At 36.2% G+C, this 19,371-nt stretch overlaps 1 pseudogene across 4 annotated transcripts in view; it reads left to right on the top strand.

Moving 5' to 3' along the window:
- Positions 1-19,371, top strand: part of LOC145713608 (small ubiquitin-related modifier 2 pseudogene) — a 158,318-nt pseudogene that overhangs the window by 90,182 nt on the left and 48,765 nt on the right. For all 4 annotated transcript variants that reach the window (XR_014136649.1, XR_014136648.1, XR_014136651.1 and 1 more), the window contains one exon: positions 9,584-9,668. The product of XR_014136649.1 is annotated as a small ubiquitin-related modifier 2 pseudogene, transcript variant X2 (transcript). The remainder of the gene's footprint in view (positions 1-9,583; positions 9,669-19,371) is intronic.

The raw sequence follows: 19,371 nt of genomic DNA, 5'->3' as shown, positions 1-19,371 counted from the left end.
GCTAGAGGTTTATCATTTTTTTTTATTTTTTCAAAAAAAACAGCTCTTGGTTTCATTGATCTGCTATACAGTTTTTTTTTTTTTTTTTTAGATTCTATATTGTTTATGTCTGCTCTGATCTTTATTATTTTTCTTCTGCTGGGTTTGGGGTGTCTTTGCTGTTCTGCTTCTACTTCCTTTAGGTGTCCCGTTAGATTTTGTATTTGGGATTTTTCTTGTTTCTTGAGATAGGCCTGGATTGCAATGTATTTTCCTCTCAGTTCTGCCTTTGCTGCATCCCAAAGCATTTGGATTGTTGTATTTTCATTTTCATTTGTTTCCATGTATTTTTTAAATTTCTTTTCTAATTGCCTGGTTGACCCATTCATTCTTTATTACAATGTTCTTTAACCTCCATGCTTTTGGAGGTTTTCCAGACTTTTTCCTGTGGTTGATTTCAAGCTTCATAGCATTGTGGTCTGAAAGTATGCATGGTATAATTTCAATTCTTGTAAACTTATGAAAGGCTGTTTGGTGACCCAGTATGTGATCTATCTTGGAGAATGTTCCATGTGCACTCGAGAAGAAAGTATATTCTGTTGCTTTGGGATGCAGAGTTCTAAATATATCTGTCAAGTCCATCTGATCCAATGTATCATTCAGGGCCCTTGTTTCTTTATTGATCCTGTATATAGATGATCTATCCATTGTTGTAAGTGGAGTATTAAAGTCCCCTGCAATTACCACATTCTTATCAATAAGGTTGCTTACGTTTGTGATTATTTCATATATTTGGGAGCTCCTGTATTCGGCACATAGACATTAATAATTGTTAGCTCTTCCTGATGGATAGACCCTGAAATTATTATATAATGCCTTTCTTCATCTCTTGTTACAGTCTTTAATTCAAAGTCTAATTTGTCTGATATAAGTATGGCTACTCCAGCTTTCTTGTGACTTCCAGTAGCATGATAGATATTTCTCCATCCCCTCACTTTCAGTCTGAAGGTGTCCTCAGGTCTAAAATGAGTCTCTTGCAGACAGCAAATAGATGGGCCTTGTTTTTTTATCCATTCTGATACCCTATGTCTTTTGGTTGGAGCATTTAGTCCCATTTACATTCAGTGTTATTATAGAAAGATATGGGTTTAGAGTCATTGTGATATCTGTAGGTTTCATGCTTGTACCAATGTCTCTGGGACCTTGTCCCACAGGATCCCCCTTAGGATCTCTTGTAGGGCTGTTTTAGTGGTGACGAATTCCTTCAGTTTTTGTTTGTTTGGGAAGACCTTTATCTCTCCTTCTATTCTCAATGACAGACTTGCTGGATAAAGGATTCTGGGCTGCATATTTTTTTCTGTTCATCACATTGAAGATTTCCTGCCATTCCTTTCTGGCCTGCCAAGTTTCAGTAGATAGATCCATCACTAGTCTTGTACGTCTCCCTTTATATGTTAGAGCACGTTTATCCCTAGCTGCTTTCAGAATTTTCTCTTTATCCTTGTATTTTGCCAGTTTGACTATGCTATGTGGTGCAGAATATTGATTCAAGTTATGTCTGAAGGGAGTTCTCTGTGTCTCTTGGATTTCAATGCCTTTTTCCTTCCCCAGATCAGGGAAGTTCTCAGGTATGATTTTTTCAAGTACACCTTCAGCACTTTTCCCTCTCTCTTCCTCCTCTGGAATACCAATTATGCATATGTTACGATGTTTATTTGTGTCACTTAGGTCTCTAATTGTCCCCTCATACTCTTGGATTTTTTTTTAATCTCTCTTTTTCTCAGCTTCCTCTTTTTCCATAATTTTATCTTCTAATTCACCTATTCTCTCCTCTGCCTCTTCAGTCTGAGCTGTGGTTGCCTCCATTTTATTTTGCAGCTCATTTATAGCATTTTTTAGCTCCTCCTGACTGTTTCTTAGTCCCTTGATCTCTGTAGTAATAGATTCTCTGCTGTCCTGTATACTTTTTTCAAGCCCAGCGATTAATTTTATGACTATTATTTTAAATTCATTTTCTGTTACATTGCTTAAATCATTTTTTATCAGTTCGTTAGCTGTCGCTACTTCCTGGAGTTTCTTTTGAGAATTGTTCTGTTTTGTCATCTTGGATAGTCCCTGGAGTGGTGCAGAACTGCAGGGCTCTTCCTCTGTGCTGTCTGGAGTAACTTGCGTTGGTGGGCGGGGCCACAGTCAGATCTGATGTCTGCCCCCAGCCCACCGCTGGGGCCACAGTCAGACTGGTGTGTACCTTATCTTCCCCTCTCCGAGGGGCAGGACTCTCTGTGGAGTGGTGTGGCCCCTGTCTGGGCTACTTGCACACTGCCAGGCTTGTGGTGCTGTTTTGGTGGGATCTGGCATATTAGCTGGGGTCGATCTGCAAGGTGCACAGGGGCGGGAGGGGCAGACTCACGGTGTTGGGTATTTGTGATATGCAAGCAAGTTCCTTGATGTGAACTGGTTCCCTTTGGGATTTTGGCTGGGGGATGGGCGAGGGAGATGGCGTTGGCAAGTGCCTTTGTTCCCCACCAAGCTGAGCTCTGTCCTCCAGGGCTCAACAACTCTCCCTTCCATTGTTCTCTAGCCCTCCTGCTCTTGGAGCAGAGCTGTTGACTTATAACATTCCAGATGTTAAGTCCCGCTGGCTGTCAGAACACACTCCATCTGCCCCTCTGCTTTTGCAAGCCAGACTCGGGGGCTCTGCCCTGCCAGGCGGGCTGCCCCTCCACCGCCCCGGCTCCCTCCTGCCAGTCCGTGTAGTGCACACCGCCTCTCCGCCCTTCCTACCCTCTTCCATGGGCCTCTTGTCTACACTTGGCTCCGGAGAGTCCATTCTGCTAGTCTTCTGGCAGTTTTCTGGGTTATTTAGGCAGATGTGGGTGGAATCTAAGTGGTCAGCAGGACGCGGTGAGCCCAGCGTCCTCCTAGGCTGCCATCTTCCTCCAAAACTCCATCCTCATAGGGTTTCTTGTATGTAATAGTCCTCTCTTGCTGTACGTAACTGTCTTCTCTTGCTGCTTTTAATTTTTTCTCTTTATTGCTGCTTTTGTCATTTTAATTACTATGTATCTTGGTGTGGACTTCCTTGAGTTGAATTTTGGGGGGGACTTTCTCTGCCTCCTAGATATGGATCTCTACTTCCTTTCCCAGATTAGGGAAGTTTTCAAATTTATTTCTTCAATAAATTTTCTGCCCTCTTATCTCTCTGTTCTTCTTCTGAGATCCCTATATTGTGGATGTTATTATGCAAGATGAAGTCAGTGTTTTCTGTAAGACTATTTTCAATCTGCATAATTCTCTTTCCTCTCCTTTGCTCAGCTTGGTTACTTTCAATTACTCTGTCTTCCAAGTCATTAATTCATTCCTCTGTTTCATCTAACCTGTCACTTATTACATTAAATATATTTTTTATTTTATTTATTGTGTTCTTAATCTCTGATTTGTTCTATTTTATTTCTGTGTTAAGGGTTTCACTGATGTCTTCCTTTCTTTTCTCTAGTCCAGGGAGTATTTTTATGATCATTACTTTAAATTCTCTATGCAACATATTATTTACGTCTCTTTCACTTTTGTCTCTTGCTGTGGTTTGGTCCTGTTCTTTCATTTGGGAGATGTTTCTAATCTCCTCATTTTGTCTGATTTTCTGTGTCTTTATATGTGTTCTGAGAAAGTCAGCTACTTCTCTTGCTCTTAATGATAAGTCTTATGAAGAAGAGGTCCTGGAGTGCCCTGCAGTGCATTGCCTTCCATTCCCACTGGTGCTTCAGTAAGTATCTCCTATGCACATTGCATGTACTCTGCTGTTGACTCTTAACATCTTTTTCCTTCAGTTCAATTTTGCAGAGGCTCTTTTTGCCTAATGTGTGCAGTGTTTGGTTCCCAGTAGTGGTCGGGCACGTTTTAAACAAGGTGTGTGATGGTCTGCTTACAAAATGAGACCCACTGCCACTACTGCCAGAACTGAGATCCCACAATAGGTGTGGATCAGGAGACGTGGTGCTTCTGAGGTTTTCCCTGGTCTTCTGAGGGAGGGGACCCACAGTGTAGAGACTCAGATGAGTATGACTATGAAGAGTGGATCCGTGGAAGCACAGGGGTTGGGGCTTGTTGTAAGCAAATTAGGTAAAGAGTGTTGGTGCTATGATGGTTCTCACAGGTGGCCTTTGTTTATGCTGGGGAGCTGGGGAGGGAAATGGTGCTTGCCAGCTCCTTCATTCCTGGAAGGGTCTTCCGATGATCCCTGTGTCTCTGAGCCATGCTCTGAGATGAGCAAATCACTCACCTTCATGTCTGTCCCCATTGTTTTCCAAACTGCTGGCTCTACAAAGTATCTGCATAAGCTGTTTGTTGTGCTATCTCTTTAAGGGCAGGGTACAGTTCCTAAAGCTTTGGGGTTCTCCAAGAGCCAAACCTTCCAGTTTTTTAAATTCCAGGCTTTAACTCTTGCTGGTTTTAGGAACTCATGAAATTCAGCCACTCTCACTTTCGAAGGCAAATATTACAGAGATTCATCTTCCCTGTTCCTGGGCTCCCTGGTGTGAAAGTCTGTTTTCTGCCCTTCCCTGTACCACCAACTCCCTCCCCACCTTGGATGGCTACTAAGGTGGGGAGGGCTCAAAGGAGTCCATTTTGCTCCCAGATCACTCCTTCACCCCTTCTACATTCTTCAAGGTGGCCTCTTCCCTGCCTTTAGTTGTGGAGTTTGTTCTTCCAGTCTTCAGGTCATTTCCTGAGTTATTTACACTGATACGGGTGTTACCTAGTTGTATCCATGGGACAAGGTGAGCTTAGGGTGCTCATACTCTGCCATCTCTCTCCTACTGTTCTTATATCTGTGTTACCTCATTGTTCCCTTTTAGCATTTTTAATCTTATAGTAATTATTAAATGAGGTAACTATTAAAATATGTTTAAATAACTGTTGTGGTTTTTTATTTCCTGACTGGACATGATATACATGTAGTTTTTTATTCTAATCACTTTTACAGTTTTTTGTTTGGTTTTCTGCATTTTCACTATGATGTACCTAGTTGCAGTTTTCTTTGTATTTATTTAGCTTGGGGTTTGTATCTCTTCTTGAATCTGTGACTTTTTTTATTTTCATTACTTACAGAAAATTCTAGGCCATTTTATCCTCAACTGTTGCCAATTCTTTCTTCCTTTTTATATTATAACTCCAGTTTCACATCTGTTAACTGTTTTCACTGTGTTCCACAAGTCTCATTTGCTCTTTGTTGCTTTTTTTTAAAGTTTTTCTCTTTTTGATTTATCTGTATATATTCTACTGTGGCTTAATTTCCAGTTCGGTCATTTATATTTCCTGTGTTTAATCCACCATTTTACTCATTTAAAAAGTCCTTAATTTTATTAACCTTTGGTTTCAGTTCTACAATTCCATTTGTAATTTAAAAATAACCTCTGTAGTTCTATCAGATTCGCTTTATAGATTTAAAACTTAGGTATATCAATGTTTCAGAATGAATACTTTCCTTTTATCATAATGAAATGTCCTTCCAAGTCCTTTGCAAGACTAATCTTTTTACAAATGTGCTACCTTCTGGTATTAAGTTAGTTAACACTTGATTTACTTTTGTTTGCAACTGCCAATATATCTTTATCTGTTTATCATGGTTTTTTGAATATTTTCAATTACTTTTTGAGGTAATTGTAAATTTATGTATAGTTATAAGAAATAACACAGTAAGATCCCCTGTACCCTTCACCCAGTTTCCCTCAATGGTAACAATTTGCACAACTGTAGAAGAATATCACAAACAGGAAATTTACATTGATGCAATTTATTAATTTATTCAAAATTCACCAGTTTTACATATATCCAATTGTGTGTATTTAGTTCAATACACTATATCACAGGCTTGGATTGATGTATCTACTATTATAGTCAAGATGCAGAACAGTTTTGTTATCACAAGGATCCCCGAAGCTGTCCTTTCATAGCCACATCTACTACCCTCTCCCTACTCCACTGTTACCCTTAACCCCTGACAACTACTAACCAGCTCTCCATTTCTAGAATTCCTTCATTTCAAGTGTTTTCTCTTTTTTTGAATTAGAATATTTCAGTTCAATTTGTTATAGTGTCAAATGGATTTACAAGTTCAATTTATTATGGTGTCAAATGGATTTACAAATATTGTACTTACCATTCTGCTAACACAATGTGAAAATTTAAGAGGGATATTTTTCTCCAGTAAAACTAGGGTTTCACAGTCTTTGATATGTGATGTTAAAGTTATACAGGCAGAACTGTATATATGTAACTTTTTAGGATTAACTTTTTTCACTCATCATAATTCTCTGAAGATTCATCCAGATTATTACATGTATCAATAAGTTTGTTACTATTCATTACTGAATAGTATCAGTTTGTTAAACCATTCACCCACCAAGGAACATCTGGGTTGCTTCTAATTTGGGGCTATTAAAAATAAAGTTATAATGGACAGTGATGTACAAATTTTTGTGTAAACTTAGATTTACATTTCTATGACATAAATGCTTAGGAGTACAACTACTGGATCCTATGGCAGTTGCATGTTTAGTTTGATAAGAAGCTGCCAAATTGCTTTCTAGAGTGGCTGAACCATTTTACATTCCTACTAGCAATATCTCAGTGATGAAGTTTCTCTCTGCATTACCACCAGTATTTCATGATATCACAGTTTTTTTTTTAATTTTAACTGTACTTATAGATGTGCAGTGATATCTCATTGTGGTTTTAATTTGCATTTCCTGATTAGCCAATGATGTTTAACATCTTTTCAAGTGCTTATTTGCCATCTGTACAAACCTTTTGGTGAAATGCCTCTTCATGTCTTTTGTCCATTTTCTAGCTATACTTTTTAGTGTATTTGCTGTTTTGAGAGTTCTTTATATAGTCTTGATACTAGTCCTTTGTTAAATATGAGGTTGCAAATAATTTATCCCTGTCTGTAGCTTATATTTCATCTTCTGAACAAGGTCTTTTGCAGAGCAATAGTTTTACATTTTAATTAGGTTCTGCTAATTCATTTTCCCTTTGCTTGTGGTACCTACTCTAAGGACTCTTTGCCCAGAGCTATATCCCAAAAACTCTCTCCTTTGTTTAAGGTTTTGTAGTTTTGCATTTTACATGGAGTTAATTTGTGTATAAGGTATAAATTTTAGTTTGAGGTTTTTATTATTGTTGTTGTTGCATATGTGTGTCCAATTGCTCCAACATCATCTGTTGAGAAGACATCCTTCCATTGAAATATTTTTGTACCTTTGTTAAGAATCAGGCATATTTGTATGAGTCTATTTCTGGGTTCTCTATTCTCCACAGATCTACCTATCACATTGTCTAGATTATTCTACCTATATATTAATCTTTAATATTGTTAATCAAATTGTTCCAGATCTCGCCATTGGGAGCTCTTTCAGTCAGCTCCTGTGTCCCTTTGACATATCCCCATAGGTTTTTTTTTTTTAAGCACTTTTTAACTTTTTGGTGGTACAAGGTATTACAGGCTCATCTTTGCATTCCCTGACCCATCCCCTCAATTAGCCATTTCTCTAAGGACTCTTGGTTTCTTTTATTAGAGTGGCATTAGAAGTGAAGATATGGGTGTTGGATGTGCTCATTATTTTTTTTTTTTTTTGATGTTTATTTCTTTTTGAGAGAGCGTGCACAGGGGAGGGGCAGAGAAAGAGGGATACAGAGGATCCGAAGTGGGCTCTGCACTGACAGCAGAGAGCATGATGCAAGGCTCAATTATGCCCTGAGCCACCCAGGCACCTCTGGATGTGCTCAATATTACTGGATTGTCATTGCTTCTAAGCCTTCTCAGCAGTTAGGGCTTAGAAGTATATGTGTATATGCTAACCTAAGTATACACACATATCTATAGTTAGTTCTATATTTACCCATCTCTATATTTAGCTAAACATGAGTTCATACTGATGTTTCCAACTCTGATATATAATCACATGCTTTATCCAAGCCTTCACTTCTTGCCTATTGGGATCACATTAAATCTGTGGATCAAAATGGAAAGAATTGACTTCTTAACAATATTGAGTCTTCCCATCTATAAACATGAAATATCTCCATTTATTCATCTCTTTGATTTCTTTTACCGGTGTTTTATAGTTTTCCACATATAAATCATATACATATTTTGTAAAATATATATATTTTAAATTTTTGAGTGCTATTGAAAATGATTATTTTTTTTTCAAATTTCTTGATGTAATTGTTGCTAGTTGTATTTTGTGTTGACTTTTGTGTATTGACTTGTAAGCAGTGACTGCTGCTATACGTGATTAGTTCCAGGAGTCTTTTTGTAGATTCTTTTGGTTTTCTACATAGACATTCATGTCATCTGTAAATAAGAACAGTTTTCCTCTTTTCCAGTCTACATAATTTTAATTTTTTTCTTATCTTATTTTACTATATAGGACTATCTAGGACTTCCTGTATGATTTTGAATATGAGTGGTGAGAGAAGACATCCTTGTCTTGTTCCCAATCACTGGGGAAAAGACTTCAGTCTTTTTCTGTTAAATATGATGTCAAATACTGGAGTTTTTAAAAATATACTTTTTATTAGCATGAGGAAATTTCCTCTATTCCTGGTTTTTGGAGTGTTATGTGTTATGTTTTGTCAAATGCCTTTTCTGCATCTATTAAAATAATCATATACTTTTTTTCTCAATCTATTAATTCATTACTGACTGACTTACAAATGCCAAACCTGCTTTGTGTTTCTGGAATGAATCCCACTTGGTTATGACACATTATCCTTTTGATATTTAGCTGGATTTAATTACTAATCTGTTATTGTTGATATTTGTTTGCATCCCATGAAATATTGGTCTGTTGTGTTTTTCTTTAAATGTATTTATTTTTGGTATTATGGTGATACTTATAAGATATGTTGGAAAGTGTTCCCTCTTCTATTTTCTGGAATTGATTGTGAAAAATGAGTATTGTTTCTTTCTTAAATGTTTGGTAGAATTTACCAGTAAAACCATCTGAGATAAGAATGGTGATTTCTCTTTTTTAAAGGTTCTGGGGCACCTGGGTGGCCCAGTTGGTTAAGCATCTGACTTCGCTCAGGTCATGATCTAGCAGTTCATGAGTTCAAGCCCTGCATTGGGCTCTGTGCTGATAGCTCAGACACTGGAGCCTGCTTCAGATTCTGTGTCTCCCTCTCTCTCTGCCCCTTCCCTGCTTACACTCTGTGTCTCTCTTTCTCAAAAATAAATAAACATTAAAAAATTTCTTTAAAGTTTTTTAAGTAGTAATTCAATATTTTAATAGATATAGAGTTTTTACAGTTATCTATTTCTCCTTAAGTGAGTTTTGGTAGTTTGTGTCTTTTAAAAGTGCTGCTGTGATAAAGTCTCATTCTTTTAGTAGGCCTGTGTCTCAGAAGTATGGTTTGCACACGTGTTTCTGTCTTTCCTTCGGGGATATGGCTTTTTTTGTTTTGTTTTGTGTTTTGTTTTTGGGGGGTTTTGTTTTGTTTTGTTTTTGCCCTTGTTTCTGCTGTCTTCCTTGGCTCAATGGCTCCAATCTACTTCCATAGAGCCCTGGTTTCTATTGACTGTTTTTCTCCCCCTTAGGTTAAAAAGGAAGACAGAAAGGCTGAAGAGGTTTAGAACAGAGAATTCCCTTCCCCCAGGTGGAATAAACTTCTAATTCACTCTGGTGAGTCTTTCTGCTGGAAAGCAAGCTTATGTTATGGAGAAAAACCTGGGAGGTTTTCTTAATTAACTTTTTCCTTCTGCCTGCTACAGCTAAGGCTCCACACAGGAGAACATGATAGGGGACCTGGTAGGGTTCCTGAAAGAAAAGCTCATGAAAATGTGTGGAACCTTCTATGATTGCAGCCCCAAGGATTTTCTCACTCTCATGTTAGTTCACATTCAGCCTCCAGCAATTCATTAAATTTACTGGTGAATAAGTGGTCTTACTGCTTATAGCATCCAGATGCTTCTGTTCCAAGTAAGCGTATCTTACATGCTATTTATCTCAGAATGTGGCTTTCTCCTAGTGTGGTATTTTCTCCTATGACACCAGTTATCTGATGAGTCAAGGAAAATTACTGATTTTCAGTTTGTCCAGTTTTTTCTTACTGTAAGGATGGGAGTGATGTCTTCCAATCTCTTTATTTGTTAAGGTTAAAAACAGAAGTCATCCTCTCTATGGTTTCTGACTCTATAATTATATGCATAGTTTCATTCCTAATATCAATGATTTGTATTTTTATCCTCTTTTAAGAATTAATATTTAATTACATAGTTAAAACATAAATGACTTCTGAAAATTTACAATATTATATGATAATAATGTCCCAATTCACTACTTGCATCCATTCTAGTCCTCAACTGCCTTTATTTGTAACTCTTTTGTTACATTTGTGCATACCCTCCTATGCATGTATTTATAGTTATATCTTAATAGAAAAAAATTAATATCATTTGCCACATAAAAGTAGATGTTAAGCAATTATATTATTACAGAAATTTAGGCCTATAAATTATTTTTTCCAATCCATTGTAATGCATTTAGATCCTACTCATTCTTTTTTTTTAATTTAATTTTATTTTTTAGCTTACTTCCAAGTTAGCATATAGTGCAAAAATGATTTCAGGAGTAGGTTCCTTAATGCCCCTTACCTATTTAGCCCATCCCCCCTCCCACAACCCCTCCAGTAACCCTCTGTTTGTTCTCCATATTTAAGAGTCTCTTATGTTTTGTCCTCCTCCCAGTTTTTATATTATTTTTGCTTCCCTTCCCTTGTGTTCATCTGTTCTGTGTCTTAAAGTCTTCATATGAATGAAGTCATATGATATTTGTCTTTCTCTGACTAATTTCGCTTAGCATGATACCCTCTAGTTCCACCCACGTAGTTGCAAATTGCAAGATTTCACTTTTTTTGATTGCCGAGTGACACTCCATTGTATATATATATACCACATCTTCTTCAACCATTGATCCATCGATGGACATTTGGGCTCTTTCCATACTTTGGCTACTCATTCTTTTTGATGGATACATACTATTCTATTTTTGGAATAGACCATAGATGTATTCATTCCCTCTTTATGGATTTCTTGCTTCTTTCCAGATTTTTTAAATGACAAAAGATAGTGCAAATAATAATGGAAGAGCCTCCTGGAAGCATGGGCAATACCTTGTCTTTGAACACAATTAAAGGATCTCTGTATGTGATGAAACAATCACTTGCCTAGTACCTTTACCTCAAGGTTGATAATTATGGAAAATACTCTTATATTTTAATCCAATACACCATTACTGAAATAATTACAATTACGGGATCTTTGTGGAAGTCTAATCTATTGTGGTTTTATGAATATTTAAGCATCTTTCATTAAAATTTATTGCTGCATTGTAGGCAGGAGTATGAGTTCTACTGGGGAAATGGTCTGTGAATGGGTAAGGGTTCACATCAGAATTTTTAAAAATCCATCCAAATAAAAATAAAATGAAGCTTTTTATCAAGTACAAATGTTGTTTTCTACAACTTTTGTTGTTTCTTGGAAAGTGCCCTGAAGGTTTCTTTATGGATGCAAAAGTTTTCTAAATTATTTATTTGTTCAATGAAGAATTGAGAGATGGCCCTCCACATGGGAATAAGTTTTTGTATTTGGGACATATTATAAAATTGGGGCAAGTGAAACAAGTCTAAACTTTTCCTTTTCCTTTTAATCTGTGGAAATTTCATGATTTTAAGGCACTTTGCCATTTAATTATTATATATTTATAACACTCCCAAATGGGCAAGACCTCTTTGAAGATAACTATGAAAATTTTCTGAAGAACATAAGAGAAAATTTGTATAGTTATAAATTTTAAATGTATAGCTATAAATTATAAGTTAGTATAGTTGTATCTTGTATAGCTACAACTTAAACTTTCATTTAGTGTCATCTGAATACATTCTGAAATATTTTTAATCTAAACTTGACAAGGCTGTTCATCATGTAGAGAAGGAAAGTTGCAAAGTTATTATGTATTTTTAAAAGAATATAAACTTGGACTTTCTTACAATATAGGTGTTTGTTTATTCTTATTTTTGTGAAATATTTGCCTTGTGGAAGGCTTTCTAAAGGTTATAGCCCACAATAAGATATTTTACTGTTTAGCAAAAGATGATAATTATTGGTATCATTATCTGCTTATCTATCTATCCATAACATCTATCTAAATATCTATCCATGTATAAAGAAAATGGTGCCCCTATTGCCATAGAATATAAAATGAAACATATTTTGGAAGACTACAGGCAAATCTGCTTAAAAAGGAAGCAGTAATGGAGTAAGAGGACAGGACAATTCAATCTTTTTATCTTACAGATGTTTCTAGTATTTTCTGTATGTATTACTTTTGTAATCATAAAAATAACTGAAATTAAATTTTTTAAATATGGGGTTATATTCCTTTGAACTAATTTCCAAAGATTATTTAGACCCATATGAACAAGGGAAGATGTTTAAAAATTCTGTTTACCTCTCTAGAAAAAACATTTTTTAAATTTTTTTTGATGCTTATTTATTTTTGAGAGAGAGAGAGACAGAGTGCAAGCAGCAGAGGGGCAGAAAGAAAGGAGTCACAGAATCTAAAGCAGGCTCCAGGCTCCGAGGTGTCAGCACAGAGCCAGACACAGGGCTCAATCTTGTCAACTGCGAGATCATGACCTGAGCCAAAGTCGGACACTTAACCGACTGAGCCACCCAGGCACCCCAGAAGAACCATTTTTAAACAGTATGTGAATATGTACTTGAATAAAATAAAAATTTGCAAGTATATAAACCTGAATTTTAACACTGACCATCTCTCTGTGATGGAATTTCTAATGATACAGTATATATTTCCATGATAGTTTTCAATATCTTATATGACTATTTAGTAAGCAATTTTATAATCAGGAAAAAAAGTTGAAAATAGCATGTTTTTGTTAACACACACATGCACATATAGCCTTGTCTTTACATGAGGGTGAAATTTTTCATGGGCTGGAGAGTACTTCCTATGTACCTGTTGTGACTACTTTCCTGACTGACTGGATTGTTTTCAATCCCTGGATATTTAAGTCACAAAGCTAACTTCAGTTAGGAGGTAATGCTTATCTGTATATCACTATTTTCTCTGGACAAAGAGAAAGAAAAATAGAAAGGGGGATAGAGATAAATTTTTATCAGTTTTTGAGGTGAAATTTATGTATAATAAACTACACTAATTCAAAGTGTAGAGTTCACTGAGTTTTGGAAAACATATACCTCCATGTAACTACCACCAAATTTAAGATAGAAAAAATTTCCATCAACCCCGAAAGTTCCCTTTTGCCCCTATGCAGTCAATACTGCCTCTACCCACTTTAGGCAACTGGTGTTATGATTTTGGTTACTACAGAGTAGTTTATATTTTCTAAAACTCTAAAAGAATTTCTAAAAGTGTGGAATTAGTGAGTCATATGGTAAATTTATGTTTACATTTTCTAATAAAAAGCTCAGGCATGCAACCACACCACTATATTTCATTCTTGGAAAACAGTAGCAGCTAGACAATGAGCCTGTATATCTGATTACTACTGATCCTTTTCTGAATTCAGTTTGGCTACACATTTAATTCTAGTCTAACCCAGACCTTCTCCTATGTATTGCATCTAGTACAAGATAACTGCTTGTTCCTATAGATTTCCTGATTATAGTCTCTTTTTTTACATCCTTTGCCTAATGATAGAAGTTCCCATTGAGAAATGAACTTTATTTTCTCATCCATTGATTTTAAGATTATCCATTTCATTGCATTGGCCAATGAGATGTAAGTTGTGGTGGCACAATCAGAGATCTAAAAAAGCACTTTTGCATTTCAGCCTTAATACTTGCACTTTGGCATCACCATGAGAATATGCCAAGGCTAAGTTAATGGAATATAAAAGACAAATGCACCAGAGCCGGAAAATCCTAGGTTTCTGAAATGAGGACTGTCCAAATCAGCCGACAGCCAGACAACACACATACATGCAAGTGAACCCAGCCATAATCACGAAAACTGCCCAGTTGAATCCACACTAAAATGCTCACCTGCACACTCATATTCTAAATGGTTATTGATATGTCACTGAGGTCTGTTAGGTTTTTTTTAAAGCAGCATTATTATGACAACAGATAACTGATATGGAATGTAATGCTAAAATTCATACACCTTAAAAAAATGATGCTAGGAGTTAGGTCTCTTATAATAATGTGAAGCTAAGATTAAGAAAATGATTTTTAAATAAGAGTGATGAAGACATTCCAACCACATTACTACATTCTATACTCAGATTAATAAAGTCAGAGAAAAGAGATGTAGTATAAAACAGTTTATCCAGGGTTACCTGGGTGGCTCAGTCAGTTAAGCGTCTGACCCTTGATTTCGGCTCAGGTCATGATTTCGAAGTTCATGAGTTTAAGCCGTGTGTTGGGCTCTACACTGACACTGCAGAGTCTGCTCGGGATTCACTCTTTCTCCCTCGCCCTCTGCCCTTCCCCTGCCCTCTCTCTAAAAATAAATAAACTTAAAAAAAAAAAAAAACAGCTCATCCAGTATATGAAATTAGTCACATGACTAGGAAGTTGTGAACCCAAAATGGGAACCCTGATTTTTCTGCAATCACAGCAGGTGAACATACTGTCTCTACCAGTCATTACTGCCTCAGGGACTAGAATCTGGTCTTGTAGAAGACGGGTAGGTCTTAACCATGCTCCATATTTTTCAGTAAGAAGTATTTTAAACACTAAACCTCTCTCTCACAATTTACCTCCAAAAAAGTAGAAAATACAACCATGTGTTCAGGGCAGAACTGCAGCCAGCATTGCTAGTTGGAAAGAAATTAGATCCTAGATCATCACCCAGCTATAGCCACCATGCCTGTATGCAGACTTTCTTGAGTGCACAGAAAGTTCCACCAACCTTGCCTAAGAACGTTCTCCAGTCTATGGAAAATTGCCCTCTCCTAAATGTGTGTGCGTGTGTGCATGCACAATAAAATGGAATAGGCTCTTTTCAGAACCATTTTACTTAAAAAAAACTGGTCAATAATAATTTTAAAAGATGCTAAAAATTAAGAAAATATACATCATCAATGGTCACATAATTAAGATAATATTTGGATCTATAAACTTCTAAATTTTAATTTTATAGAAAAATTGTTATTTTAAACTTAACAGTCTATTTTATAGATTCGTCATAATTTGAGTGTCATTTTGAAAGAATATATGTTCATCTTTTAAGCTTATAAGTTACAGTTGTTTTTCTGATTAAAAGATAATAAATTTTCAAGATATAAAAGCAGGGAAATGATAAAATGAGAATTTTAAATTGTCATGTCTTCTCATTCTTTAAAGCCTTCCCAAGACAACATTTTAAAAATATGTTGCACAAATTCTTGTATGCATTGTTTGTTTTATGTTTTGTGCCAATAGGAAAGAAAAAACTCTCTTTTTCTCTGTCTTTCAATCTCAACAAAGATACTGATACATTAGAAAAAAACCAGGGGGTGCCTGGGCGACTCAGACGATTAAGAGTCTGACTCTTGATTTCTTCTTTTTTTTTTCATTCTTTTTAAATTTTTTTAAGTTTATTTATTTTGAGAGAGAGAGAGAGAGAGAGTGAACACAGGGTAGGGGCAGAAAGAGATAGGGAGAGAGACACAGAGAGAGAGAGAGAGAGAGAGAGAGAGAATCCCAAGCAGGCTCCTCACTGTCAGCACAGAGCCCAACACAGAGCTCGAACCAAAAAACTGTGAAATCATGACCTGAGCTGAAATCAAGAGTCAGATGCTTAACCAACTGAGCCACCCAGGCACCCCCAGACTCAGACTCATGATTTCGGCTCAGGTCATGGTCTCATGGTTATGGGATTGAGTCATAAAATAACATAAACGTAAAATAGGATAACACAAAATTTACTTAAGTGTAAAATTAAATAATTTTAGATAAAAATTAGAAATTTATGCAACTATTACCACAATTTATACATTCTATTCAATTTTAGAAATTTTGCAACACCTCAAAAAGATCCTCTGTGCCCATTTTCAGTCTATCCTTGCTTCCTATCCCAGACCCAGGCAAACATTAATTCACCTTCCATTTCTATGAATTTGCCTTTTCTGGACATTTCATATCATTTGAAACATACAATATATGGCCTTTTTCACTGGATTTCTTAACTTAGCAAAATGTGTTCAAAATTCATCCAAATTATAGCATGAATCTGTACTTCATTCTTTTTATATGGTCAAATAATATTTCACTGTAGAGATAGAACACATTTTATTTACCCATTCATCAATTGAGGGACATTTGTATTGTTAAATTTACTCCTAAGTTTTTTATTTATATCACATTATTATATAGGGAACTCATGTCTTCATTTTGTTTTTGGATTTTTCATTGCTAATATAAAAACAAACAGATTTTTATATGTTGATCTCAATATAAAAAACGGCAGATTTTTGTATATTGATCTTATATCCTGCAATCTTGATGAACTCAACCCTGATGATTTTTTGTGGATTATTTAGGATTTTTTATTCTTAAGACCATGTCTGCTGCAAATAGAAATAGGTTTGTTCTTTCCTTTTCAATATGCATGCCTTTTTCTTCTTTTCCTTGGCTAATTGCCTTGGCTAGGACTTCCAGTATATTTTTAAACAGAAATGGCAAGAGCAGGCATCCTTGTCTACTCTTGATCTTAAGACAAAAGCTTTCAGTCTTTCACCAATAAGTATGATGCTAACTGTAACTTGTTTCCGGTCTCTCATTTATCACTCTCCATTTTTGCTTTTTGTCCAGTATGTTGAAAACCATTGTTTCACTTTTTTTCTGATTATTTTTGTTCCTTCATAGGAATTTGCGGTAGTCTAAATTAGGGATCCCCAAATATGTCCACATCCTAACCCCCAGGATCTGTGAATATATTACCTTACATTGCAGAAAAGTCTTTACAGGTGTGATTGACTTAAGGATCTTGAACAGAGAGATTATCCTGCAATATTTGTGTTGGCCCAATGTAATTATAAGTGTCCTTATAAGAGAGGAGATGTGAAGATGGAAATAGAGATTTGAAGATGCCACCCTGCTGCCTTGGAAGATAGAGGAAGGAGTCATAATCTAAGGAAGGAAATATATACAGCTCTAGAAGCTATAAAAACAAGTAAACAAATTCTTCCCTAGAGCCTCTGGAGGAGCATGGCCTTCCAACACCTTGGTTTCATCCTGATGAAACCTATTTCAGACTTCTGACCTCCCAAACTGTAAGATGATAAATGTTTGCTGTGGTAATGTGTTACTGCAACAATAGTACATTAATACAGAAGGTAAATTTTGTCCCTGTTAATCTATCATATGTGGAAATAGAAGAGGCAGAACAATTCCCACCTCATTACATGAAGTCAGCATTACCTAGAAATCAAAGAAGAAAAGTCATGACATGAAACAGAAACTATAGCTCAATATGCCTTTTTAATTTAAATGTGTTTTTAGCAGATTAAACCACAATATAAAACAAGAATAATACACTATGATCAAGTAGAGTTCATCCTAGAAACAGAATTGTGGTTAACTTGCTTCTCTTCCTCCAGACACATGTCTCCAGGTGGCACTCATGAGCAGAGCCTAACAAGGAACCAGGTAGCAGATTAGAAACAGGGTTAGCAGAGACCATGCTTCAGTGTCACAGAGCAGAGTCAGAAATGTAAAGCTGAAAGATTTAAATAGACATTATACCAACTGCTTACTGAAGCATAGCTAATATAAAGGAAACAACAATAAGTAGTTTAAATAATCTGCCTTTCTTTTGAAACATGGTCCATAAATAGAAAAAAAAAAAAAAACTATTACACCAACAAAATCACAATAAAAATTCAACCACAGAAACCAAAAGCTTTATTAAGGGGCTTGTACTTTATGCATAGATAATGGAGAGCCATTGGCAGATTTTGGTTATGTAATAAAAGTTTATAGCCATAATTTCCAAAATGGTGTTCAGGTAACTAGGGGATGTGCAAATGATCCACTAAAGTACAGGGAAAAATGTGTTCGAATTTCTATTATATTCATTGTATTTCACAATTCATTTGTTTCAAAATTTGGGTATTCATAACGTACCTTCCCCAAATTTCCTTAATATACAAAGATATAAATGAAAATACATCTTTCACAGCTACTGCAAAAATATTTCATGGAGAGTGGTGCATAGTCAAAAACAGTTTACAGACTTTGGCTTTATACAGTCCAAGATCACAGAGCCCTCATACTATGGCGTGTCATCCAAGGACACAAAAACAAGGGAGGAAATGGAATAACTAGTGACTCAGCCTCTTCAGTCTGTTCTCTGCAGTGGCTGCCAGCCTCCTTTCAAAACAGGAGTAATCAGCCTTTACATTTGCAATCATATATTTAATAACTGTCCCCGCAACACCCTCACATATGCACACACTCGTGGTGATGGGAGACACCCAAATTATCTTATTTTGATGCAAGTATCATACACTTTTTGCCTGTAAACATCCAATTTAAATATTTTTCCTCACAGGATAAGATAACATAGTTCAGGTGTCATAGAAACCAAAAAGTACATCATGTTTCTACGGTTGACATCAGTTTTCTATGGCAACTGGATAGTACAAGTTCATCTTCAGAGGCAAAATTTTAATCTCTACCTCAGATACTTGAGCCTCTCCATCCAATAAATGAATGAATAAATATTACAATAAACACCAGAAACATACTGTAGGGATATACATTGAAGGGAAAATATTTCTGTACAATGGTTTAGGGAATCAGGGAATCCATTTAAATAGAAAAGTTGACAAGTTTAGCTTTCCTGTCAGGCACACACCTGTGTTCCAGCCCCCGCTCAGCATACTCATACAAGATGTTTATAACATATGCTGGGTCTAAAGGGGATCTCAGAATCACCCAATCCTAATTCCACTCTCATTTTCACATGGCACCTAATGATGCCAGTTCTCAACGAGGGGGAGAATCCAAGCATATCTGAGACATTTTTGTATCCCTATAGTAAGTGCCTCAGGTATGAATGACATGGCAGAAGGGATCAGAACACTTCCATCTACCTGCAGCTAGAACCCTTACTCATAAACACACAGACAAGGGTTACTGGGAACTCCAAATACCAGAAGCTGGTTTTCAGACGTCCCTGCCAGCACATGCCTTTGCTGAAGATCTCTGCCTCTGTGGAATATGTACTGCATCTCAGTTATTGTAGAAATTAGATTGTCATATAAGTCATAAGATTAAATTCTCCATCCTCTGACATCCTAAATTATCTTTAGAGCCAGAGCCTAGAACCATAACCTTGTCACTCAAAATACCTG

Source organism: Panthera onca, chromosome X, assembly GCF_046562875.1.
Source record: "Panthera onca isolate mPanOnc1 chromosome X, mPanOnc1 haplotype 2, whole genome shotgun sequence".
Classification (NCBI taxonomy): domain Eukaryota; kingdom Metazoa; phylum Chordata; class Mammalia; order Carnivora; family Felidae; genus Panthera; species Panthera onca.
The sequence above is the reverse complement of the archived record's forward strand: the minus strand, read 5'-3'. Positions and strand labels throughout refer to the sequence as shown.